At 42.5% G+C, this 11,338-nt stretch overlaps 1 long non-coding RNA gene across 1 annotated transcript in view; it reads right to left on the bottom strand.

Annotated features, from left to right (window-relative positions):
• Window positions 1–10,820: 10,820 nt before the first annotated feature.
• LOC138921714 (uncharacterized) overlaps window positions 10,821–11,338 on the bottom strand; it is a 42,270-nt gene continuing 41,752 nt past the window's right edge. Inside the window, exon 2 of the long non-coding RNA XR_011434539.1 lies at window positions 10,821–11,281. This is a non-coding gene — a long non-coding RNA (uncharacterized lncRNA). The remainder of the gene's footprint in view (window positions 11,282–11,338) is intronic.

The raw sequence follows: 11,338 nt of genomic DNA, 5'->3' as shown, positions 1-11,338 counted from the left end.
AGTAATGAGTGGAGGCCATCAATAGACTGTAGTGAGTACAAGGCTGTTCCCTGTGTTAGAGAACCTCTACCAGAAATTGTCACCTTAATGAATGACATTCAAAATGACATTGGCAAAGAGTTCAGCATCATAGGCTGGGCTAACATGTTCTAGTCATTCAAAATTTCATAGGAGAATCAACCACAATTTGCCTTCACCTTTCAGGATCAACAGGACGCCCTCCGCAAGCTGCCTATAGGGTGTATCAATAGCCCTGGGATTCCCCATGGGACTTGCAGACAGGACCTAGATGCCTGCCCTGGCTTCTCCGCCACCCCCCCGAAATTCGGCTGTGGCTTGTGTCGATGACAACGTCCTCACTGGACCTGTCCAAGACTCGGTCTCCCAGGCCGTCACAACTGTGAGTGAACATCACACTGAGAGGGGTGGACAGTTGCCCCCCATAAGGTATAAGGCCCCTCCTCGTCTGTTAAGTTTCTGGACCATGTTTGAAACTGAGAAGGGTGAACTTTTACCAATCTGGTAAAAGACAAGTTCTTAGTGCTCGTATCGCCCACACTGGGCAAGGAGGCTTCACATTTGGTAGGACTGATGGCATTCTGGTGCCAACACATTCCTCGCCTCAGACATTTGCTGGCCCCCATCTATTGAGTCACCCGTAAGTCTTCCACTTTTCAGCGGGGACCTGATCAACAGCAGGCACTAGATAAATTAAAGGAGGCTTTCACTTCAGCTCTCCCAGCAGTGCTTTGAGAGCAGGACTTACCGTTAGAAGTTTTGGCCACCCTAAAATTCACTTCCAGGAGCCTCTGGAAGAAATGGACAGGTAAATGCCTTGCTGATGGGCTTTTGGTGTAAGTGACTCCCAGACTCCGCCCGAAGGTATTTGTCACTAGAGAGGCAACATCTGGAGGCGTACTGAGCCCTTATTGAAACTGAAGCTTTTACTGGGGCAGAGCCAGTTACCTTCCGCGCTGAGATTCCTGTTATGCCCCGGGTAATAGACAAACCTTCCCATAAATTTGGGTCAGCCACAGAGGCTTCTTTATTAAGATGGAAATGGTATCCACTGGATTGAGCTAAACCCAGCCCTACTGGATTGTCACAACTCCCTGAGAAAATAGCCACATACTTTTCCACTGAAGTTAATTTGCCAAAATCCCCAGACCTTCTGTGCAGGCCTTCTATTGGTTTACCCATGCAAGGCAGCAACCTCTGCTAGCTCATTGAGGGGTTACCAAAACAGCTTTTACAGCCTTTGGGACTGTCACAAGTTATGCAGTCAGATCAAGGTCCCACTTCACTGGAAAGCAAACACAGCAGTGGGCATTAGAAGATAACATTGTTTGGGTTTCTCACCTACCCTGTTGTCCTACAGCAGCAGGTGTTATAGAAAGACATCTTGGACTTTAAATCAAGGCCAATTGAGAGAACTTGGAGGGCAATGGTCCTTCAAGTGGTCAAACTACTGCTCCTAGTCCTGATTATATTAAATTCATGCCCCTGTGGCATGCCTACACCATATTTAAATTCCCAACAAATGATGAGACCACCAACAGAGGCATTTCTGTCTCTGCTGGTGTACACACCCCTCACACCAGACACAACCCAGTTACCAGTTCTCCCAGACACGGGAGCCCTGGCATTGCCATCCACAGAAAGGGAACATTCATCTGGTACTTTCGCCTTTCCTTTTCCCCTCGTAGAAAACCCAGAGCTTAGCCACTTTCTTCTTGATCCTGATGAGGACCTGACTTGGGCCAATGACTCTTCAACCATCTTCAGCCTGTGTTCACTCATCATCCAGCAGAAGCCAAGCAAACCGCCACCCCCAGTCTCTGGAGAGCGAGGTGCCCTCGTCTGCTGCCCATGTCCTTTGCTCCACCACAGGCACTGTGGATCCCAGGAGGTGGAATGAAACCTCTCCCAGACCAGGTAACACCGTTTGAGCAATACCCAGGGCAAAATCGGGTCCCCTACTTGCTGTCCACAGATGACCTCCAACATTAAGCCCTACCCTTTTACTGTGCCCCTTCCTTACCTGAGAAGTTCTTCCTCTTGCCAGCGTTGATTGTATATCTCTTGGCGGTTCACCCTAGCCCTGGTAATCTACACACTGCTGTTGATAAGGTCTGTGTGGAAACAACATGCCACATCTGCACCACAGGGAGACACACAACATAGGTCCGACTGGGGACAATAAGAACCAGGCTGTTGGCTCTTCAGGTTGCTCAGTCATACGACCATGACCGTAGACACCAACACTGAGGCTAGCTCTCCTTCTCCTGTCTCTACCTACTGCTGCTGACAGCACCTATTCTGGCTAAGCCAGTCTCTTAGATACTGCTTGTGGCTCAGAGCTGCCTTCTAAACCCTCCGGGCTTTCACTTCAAATCAGATGAGACCCACTCTTACTAACTGGTGCCATCAAACAAGTAGAGCAATGGGCACTACCTATCGAAGCTCATTTAAGGAATGCCCAGAGATTCTACGCCCCCAGTATTACAACCAGGATGCTTGTGATGGGTGCAATTGGATTAGAAACACTGTAATCCAGAGCTAATACCAAGAAACTCCGTAGAATTACAGAGGTAAAATTATAGCTCTTACTAATCCCTGGGATAATGACGTGTGTAAACTCTGCCAAAAATGTGTGCCTTTACAACTATTGATCTCTTGTCGTATTCATTATAGTGATCTTTTTCTCCCTCTCCAGTATAAGCCCCATTTATTGAGGCAGGAACAAAATTGCACAAAGCAGGTGGCCGAGGGCACCTTACTACCATGGATTTCCTCCCTGGCTGCTGCTAGTCAGTATATACAAGGGAGGGAATGTACACAACATAGTATTACCTGGGACAAGGCATGCCTCAAATGTCAGGGGCTGCAACCAGCTGGGGACTTCTTTCCTAACCTAACTTCACAATGCCGACCTCGAGACTTACATCACACTCAGTGAGAGCAGGCTCTTCAAGAATTGCAAGCTGACTGCCTACAGTAAATAATCGTAGCTTTTGGTGTTGCAGCAAAGAAAATTCTTATGAGAAGCAATTCTTTGATCCCATGGAGAAATCTAACCCCTCTCTACATGGGAGGTTCTCCATCCAAATTGACAGCTACTTGTTTACAGCTATTACCAAATGTGCTGGGCCGACCAAGACCAGCATGAGTAAGGACTTGGGAGAAACTGGAGGGCAACTGCCACCCAGTGTTACTCCTCTGCGGGATCCTTTAAAAATATCCACACCACACCTTACAGGAGAATAATTGTGAGAAGCCCAGGAGCAAAGCTAACCTGGGGAGAAATCTATTGGTGTAGTCACAGGACCACCTCCCAAGAGGCCACTTCTGAGGCCATTACAGCTGTCCAATTGGCTGCCCAAGTAAAATTTCCCCTAGAATGGAAGCGATGGAACAGGTCATCCCCTCTGAAACACAGCAACGTTGTTGTAAACAGGGACAGAAGTGGGCCAAGTGTGCGATACAATTGATGTCTGTTTTTGAAAGAACTTGGCCCACCTGTGAGGATCCTGTGTGTACGAGTGCTCCATTGTTCAGGATCTAATTTGGTGCATCAGTAAATTAACAGCTTTTTCCCAACTGCCGAGAGCACCTGTTGAGCTTATCCTGTGCCCATGGGAACACACCAAAGCTATTTGTTATTGCCAGTTGGCGGGAAACTCAGGCAACAGTCACAGCAATCTGAACAAGAAGGAGCATACAGTTGCCCACCAAACGAAACCTGCATATTGCATTAGTGACACAAATACATGAGACGTCAAGTTCAGCCACAGTCTGGGCTTACTTCCACCAACCGGATTTTAGTACACATAGCATATACCTCTCCCCAGCAAAGCTCCCCTATAGACCTCGTTTACCACAATAAGCCGGTTCCCCTAACCATCGATATCCAACAACAATATCTGGAGGCTAATCTCATGCAAGTTGGTGGGCACTAGTGGGCTGAGTCCATAACCAGTTTAGTGGACCCAGGTGGTGAATGCAAGGTGGAGAGGATGCCAGCTTGTTTGATGATAACATCATAAGCTTCCATGAACACCACCTGGAATTGCACTAAGCCACACAAAGTCAACTTCAGAGGAACCAAAGACAGCAGGGGGAGCCTGGTGGCCCTGTAAGGGAATCAGATGACTTCCCCTTGTCTGGCCCTGGAAAATATTTCTTATATGTGGGTTTGGCCCCAAATCCAGATTTTTTACTTAGCAACTGAACCCTCCAAGTACTTGCCCCCACAAACCATGCTAGCCACAATTCCCCAATGCCACAGACATGTTCACATACATGCCCTCTCACCCCCACTCACTAACATGCTCACACTTTCACACCCACAATTATGTTCACATTTACTCTCACACATGAACATGGTCATATAATCAATCACACGCAAACAAACTCATCCATTCACACACCCTTGTATATGCTCACATGTACACATTCACATGTTCACTTGCTATACACATTAACACACTCACATGTTCACTCACATACACTACATGCTCAGTTTCATATATTCCTCACACAAATATACTCACACATTGACAAGCTCACACAGATGACCCTACTTATATATTAACCTCTACACACAAACATGCTAATATCCATGCACACGATCATGAATCCACTCATAAACATGAACACACAAGCATTAATCAAACAAATATACTCACATTGGTGAACTCTCATATGAATTGGCATGCATATTTATTCACACACAAGGAGATGCTCAAACATTCACTGACTCATGCCAACATCTTATACTCCTAGACACACGTATTTACTCACACACATGCTCACAAATTCACAGAGCCACATATACTCAAACTTGCCTGTTCACATAAATGACAGTGCTCAATCACTCATTGCCAAATATGTTCCTGTGCACAAAGTCACCCACGCTTTCTCTCACATACAGCAGCACACTCATTCACTCGCCAATAGGAGCACATTTAATTTTAACATGGTCACACACTCACATGCTCACACCTTCACTCACATGCACAAACATGCTTCCAAATTTACTCACACACATAGGCACCCTCAAATAATTTGCACATAATCATATCTCCAGTAGGACTTGCACGATAACATGCCCTCATATATTAAAATACTCACTAGTCGTTAACACACATATATGCTGGCACACAGAAAGATGCTCACAAATTCACTCAGTCACACAAACACCCTCACAAAATGCACATATTCACACACACAAACTGACTCACATTAACAAACACATGTTCACTTGCACGAGCATTCTCACAAATTTACTCTCACACATAGACACATGCACACATATTCACATAATCACACAAATATGCTTGCACATTCATTCACTTACACAAATTTGCGCACATATTCACTCACTACAGTGAAGACGCCCACAGATTCACTCACGCATGTAATCTCACGTAGGCTCACTTGTAAAACACTCACATATTCACTCACTGGCACACATCAACACGCTCACAAACGGGCACACTCACATATTCACTTACCGTAAGACATGCTCACACTCACCACAAAGCTCACACCTTTGCCCATGCATATGGATACGCTCAGATAAATTCACATGCACTCACACATTCACTCATTTAAATATAATCACATGTTAACAAGGTCACACAATCAAACATGCTTCCAGAGTCACACTCACATGCACATGCTCACAACGCTCACTCACAGATTTACTAGCACTTGTAGACACCCTCACATACACTTACAAACACCCATTCACATATTCACTCAAACACTCAAATATGCTAGACATAACATGCTCACATACATGACAATGCTCATGAATTCCCTTGCATGCGTGAATATGATCACATACACAAGGTCACATACATTCATTCACATACATCAACTCACTGACACCTTCACTTACACAATAGCTTACTTGATGTTAATATGCTCTCACACTTACACACTCAAGCATGTTCACAAATTTATTCACACACATAGCCACTATCACATAAAATCGTTTTCACACACTCACACATCCATGAACATGCTCACATATATACAGACATGCTCACTATTCGCTCAGACACTAAAACCCTCCAGAAGTCAGACAAGCACAGGTTCACATATATGCACATGCTCTCACTTTCACTGGCTCATGAACATGCTCCATTTTATTCACATGCAACACACTCATTAACACTCACAAACCCACATGCTCACACATGTGCCCAATCACATGAGCTTGCTCACAAATTCACTTACACAATAACACACTTGTATTTGCTTACTTACATTGCGCACACTCACATTTTCACTTTTGTAGACACATTAACCCATTAAGAAACAGGAAAATACTCAGACACAAATATACTCTCACATTAGCATGCTACTCACACACAATCACTCATTCAGTCATAAATGAGTCTTTACACATTTACTCACACACAAACACACTCAATCTTTCACACATTCACCCACATATTCACACTCTCAAATAAGGACATTTGTACATTTATTCACTCTTAGCATCACACAGATTTACTCACACACATAGACACACTCACATGTACTGACATACACTCACATGCTGATGCTCAACACACTCACATATACAAACTCGATCACTTGTCCAGTCTTACTCACATCCGTAAATATACTCCCACATTAACTCACCAGAGAACCAATCCCCACATATGAACATTCACTCACACACATTCATTCACAGAAAGGATTGTCCTCACATCTTACACACTCACATGTTCACTTGCACACAAATTCACTCATTTAGTCAAATATACTCACACATTAACACTCTCACAAACAAAGTAATGCTCATATATTCACTCACGGACATGAACATACTTACACACATGTACACTCAGTGACACTCACATACAATGATGTGTTCACACATTTATTCCCTCACACAAACTGGCTCACACATTCACTCACTCACATTAACATGTTTACAATATCACTCATGCACCAGACACATTCCTGTATGTCACATGTACATGCACATTCCCTCACATGTGCACCTAAACAAACACATAAACACCATTGGGGACATGCTTACACATTCACTCGCAAATGAACACACTTCCAAACACATGCTCACACATTCACTTGAAAATAAACATTTTCACACTCATCATGAAGCTCACTCGTTCAGACACACAGAGAAGCACATGTATGCTCATAAGTACATGCTCACATGTTCACTTACACTAATTTACTAACAACCTCACGCAAGCAATAGTGCTTGCACATTAACTCACACATATGAACATGCTAACATCCATGTACACATTCACAAATTTACTCATACACTTGAACAGGTGTAAACATTTACTTAAACAGATATACTCAAACCAGCACACGTGCCCATGAACAGGTACACACATCAGTCTCACACTTGTACGTGCTTGCATACATGCACACACAGATTTATTCAGTGACGTGGTCATGCTCAGAGGTTTACTCACACTGGTGGATATGCTTATACACACACACACTCACTCATTCACTCACTCAAATAACCTAAATCAAGTTGATTACACACATGAAGTGCTCACACATTCACTCAATTGCCCAAATATGCTCATAAACACAAAGTTATTCAATATTTACTCACATGTATAAACACTTTGATACATTTACTCATGTGCATGTGCATGTACATACTTGTATTTATGCTCACTCACACTCACATAGTCACTTACAAACACAGACATGCTTTAAAATTCACTCACACACATAGACACTCTCACATATAATCACTTGCACATATTCACACACCCAGTCACAGATGCATATCAACATACAAAATATACAAATTTTGTATTTCAATATGCAAGATGTAAAACCTGGCTATTGTTGACTCACATATGTATGTATGCTCAAGCACACAAATACACGTGAATTCACTCAAACACAGAAATTGGTGATATGCACGCACATACTCACACAGTCACTTTCAATAACATGCTCACAATTCACTCACTCAAAAGAACATAGTGACAAATTAACTCACGCAGTCTACTCACATACACGTGTGCAGTCTCATGCATTCTCTCACTCCCACAAACATGCTCGGAAGTCACTCACTCACATGAGCATGATAACATTTATTCACTCACACGAACATGCTCACGAAATCACTCCCACAGCAGACTCATTTACACTTACATGTACATACTCACACTTTAACTTACACAAAATAACATGATCACAAAAAGAGCATGCTCACGTGTTCACTTGCACATGAACATGCTCATACTTACAAACACTCACATACTCATTCACATAAACACACTCACATATTAACAAGCTTAAAGATGAACCCACATTCACTCACAACATGCTGACAGATTTACTAACACACATAGACACACTCACATGAACATACCCACAAATTCATTCACACACAAGACATACTCATATATGCTCATATTCACTCACTCACACTTTCTCTCCCACATGCATAAAAACCCAGTCAGAAACAGGGACATGCTCATACATCCAATCACACACATAGGCATCTTACTCTTAATGTGATCACACACTCACATGCTAGCATGTTAAATCACACACAAACATGTTTATAAAATAATACACCTTTATAGATACACTTACCTATAATCATTTATATCAGTCACATGTCCAGTCCTACTCCCATATATACATAGACAAATATCCTTGTGTTCACTCACACACGCGTACCTGCTGTTAGCCATGAATGTGCTCACAAATTTACTAAAACACAGATTTATGCTGATATGCGTAGATTTTCACACATTCACTAACACAAACATGCTGAATTCTTGCACAGATTTAGACACACACTCACATATGCTATCACCAGCACACATATCCACTCATTCACATGAACGTGTTCACAGGTTCCTTCATACATGAGACACACTCATATTTCTCTCATGAACACACTTCTTCAGTTACACACATTAGCACACTCAAAAACAGGGACTTGCTCACACATTCACTAACTCAACGTGTGCATTCTCACAAAGTCCTGAGTACAGAAATACAGTCATAGACACTATGTGCTCACACTCACCCATTCACTTACACAGGCACATTAACACACTCACAAATGGAAATATACTTTTCTGTTCACTCTCACACAAACATGCTCACACTCATCATGAGTTCATTCACTCACACACAAAGATTCACGCATATACTCACATTTAACATGGAATACACTCATATTAGCAAGCTCACAAAAACAAATATGATAGTTTTTCACTTACCAACGCAAACTTGCTAATGCTTATGCACATGCTCACAAATTCCATATACTTGAACACACCTAAACATGTACTTCAACATTCAAATATTGTTACATAATAGACTCTAAGACATTCAAAAGTTCACAAATTCACTCTCACAAATGTACACGCTCACATATATGCACATGCTCACATATTCTCCCACTCATGGTAACATGTTTAAAATTTACTCACATACAAATTACTCATACATATAGACACACTCGTATATATTCACACTCGCTTGCTCACACAGACGTGCTCACACATTCACTCACTCACATGATCATGCTCACAAATGTACTCCGATACATAGACGTACCAGATACACCCTCACACACACTTTAATAAATTCACTCCATAGAGCCATGCTCAAACATGCATTCCCTCAGTCACATGAGCATACCCACAAATTCAATCACACAGGCACATAAATGTATAAGCTCACAGGCTCCCAGTCACACATTCACTTGCACGTACATATTAACACTCACATATTCAGGATCATGCTCATGTAATCACACACAAACATGATCACATCCACCAAAAAGTACAAACATTCACTCACAGAAGAAAATACACTCACATGAACTTACATTCAGATGCTCACATTTCACTCATGCAAGTATACTCACACATTAATGACTTTACAGTAATGAACCTGATACATATTCACTCAAACACATAAACGTGCTAACATCCATTCGTGTGACCGGATGTTCAGGCATACACTTTAATACATACAAACACACACTTCAACACTCAAATATCATTACACTAACCTATTCTCATGTGTTCAGTTTCATTTATTTATTCTGTCAAATATTCCTGCTCACATATATGCACTCACTCACACAAACACACTCATAGCTCACTCATTCACATGATCATTCTCACACATTCACTCAGAAACATACACGAGCAAAAATTCACTCACACACTAAACACAATCGTGACTTATATACGCACAATCACAGATTCACTTACACATGCAAATTATCACTGACATAAAGAGGAATGTGCTCATGTATTCACTTGCACACGAACATAGTCACACTCACCAGGAAGCACACAGATTCACTCAAACACATAAATACACTTACATTCACTGACACCCATATACTCATACATGCCTTTACACAAATATGGTCGTATGTTAAGATAACACCAGAAAACACTTATGTACTCACTATATACAAACATACTAACATATGTGTTCTTGCTCAAAAATTCATCATACAATGAGCACACAAATATTCACTGAAACACAAAATTACACACAATGGAATACTCTGAACTATGAACAGGCTCACACATACACTGTCACATTTATGCTCACATACATACACATGCTGAAACTTTCACTCACTCACATAAAAAGCTCACTCATTGGCTCACACAAACATGATAAAAATTTTACTCACACACCTACACACACTCAGCCTGTTGGTTCACAATCTGAGAAGTTCCCTGGGTGAAGCTTGAAACTGGCCCCCGTACACCAAGGGCAAGGAGGGCCCAAAGAAAAAGGCAGGCCACTCCAGATAGGTAGGTGGCAATTTTAATAAGCAGGGGAACATACATACAAGGCTTGTCTTGGGCAGCCACAAGACGAGTAGAACTCCACTCCCGCCCACTAGAATCTTAACAGTTTATATAGAGGTCTTAATGAGGTTCAGTCATGTATCCAGTCCCGATGGTCTCAGCAGCACATTCATTTCTCAGGACTGCATCCTTGCAACGGCTCCTAGTGTGACAATGGTGAGCAGAAGGTCCATTCCAAGGACAGGGCAAGCGGGGGAAGGAGGCTCCAATTGCCTGGGTCCAGCGCAGGGGTCAACCAGCAGTCACATCCTCTCGATGACTTCCTCCTGTATTCCGTCCTCCATGACTAGCTCTTACAATCTTATTCGCCCCTCTCTTCTGCAGTGTTCCCTGAGCGGTTAGCAAGGGGATTTATTGGCATGAAGATGGCGATCAGGCTGCATTGAAGGCAGATGCCAGAGCTGTAATAGAAGCATAGGCAAGAGAAAAGACAGATTAAGATAATGGTTCTCCATAAG

The sequence above is a fragment of the Equus caballus genome, chromosome X, assembly GCF_041296265.1.
Source record: "Equus caballus isolate H_3958 breed thoroughbred chromosome X, TB-T2T, whole genome shotgun sequence".
Lineage (NCBI taxonomy): Eukaryota > Metazoa > Chordata > Mammalia > Perissodactyla > Equidae > Equus > Equus caballus.
This window is presented reverse-complemented; position numbering and strand designations above follow the sequence as displayed.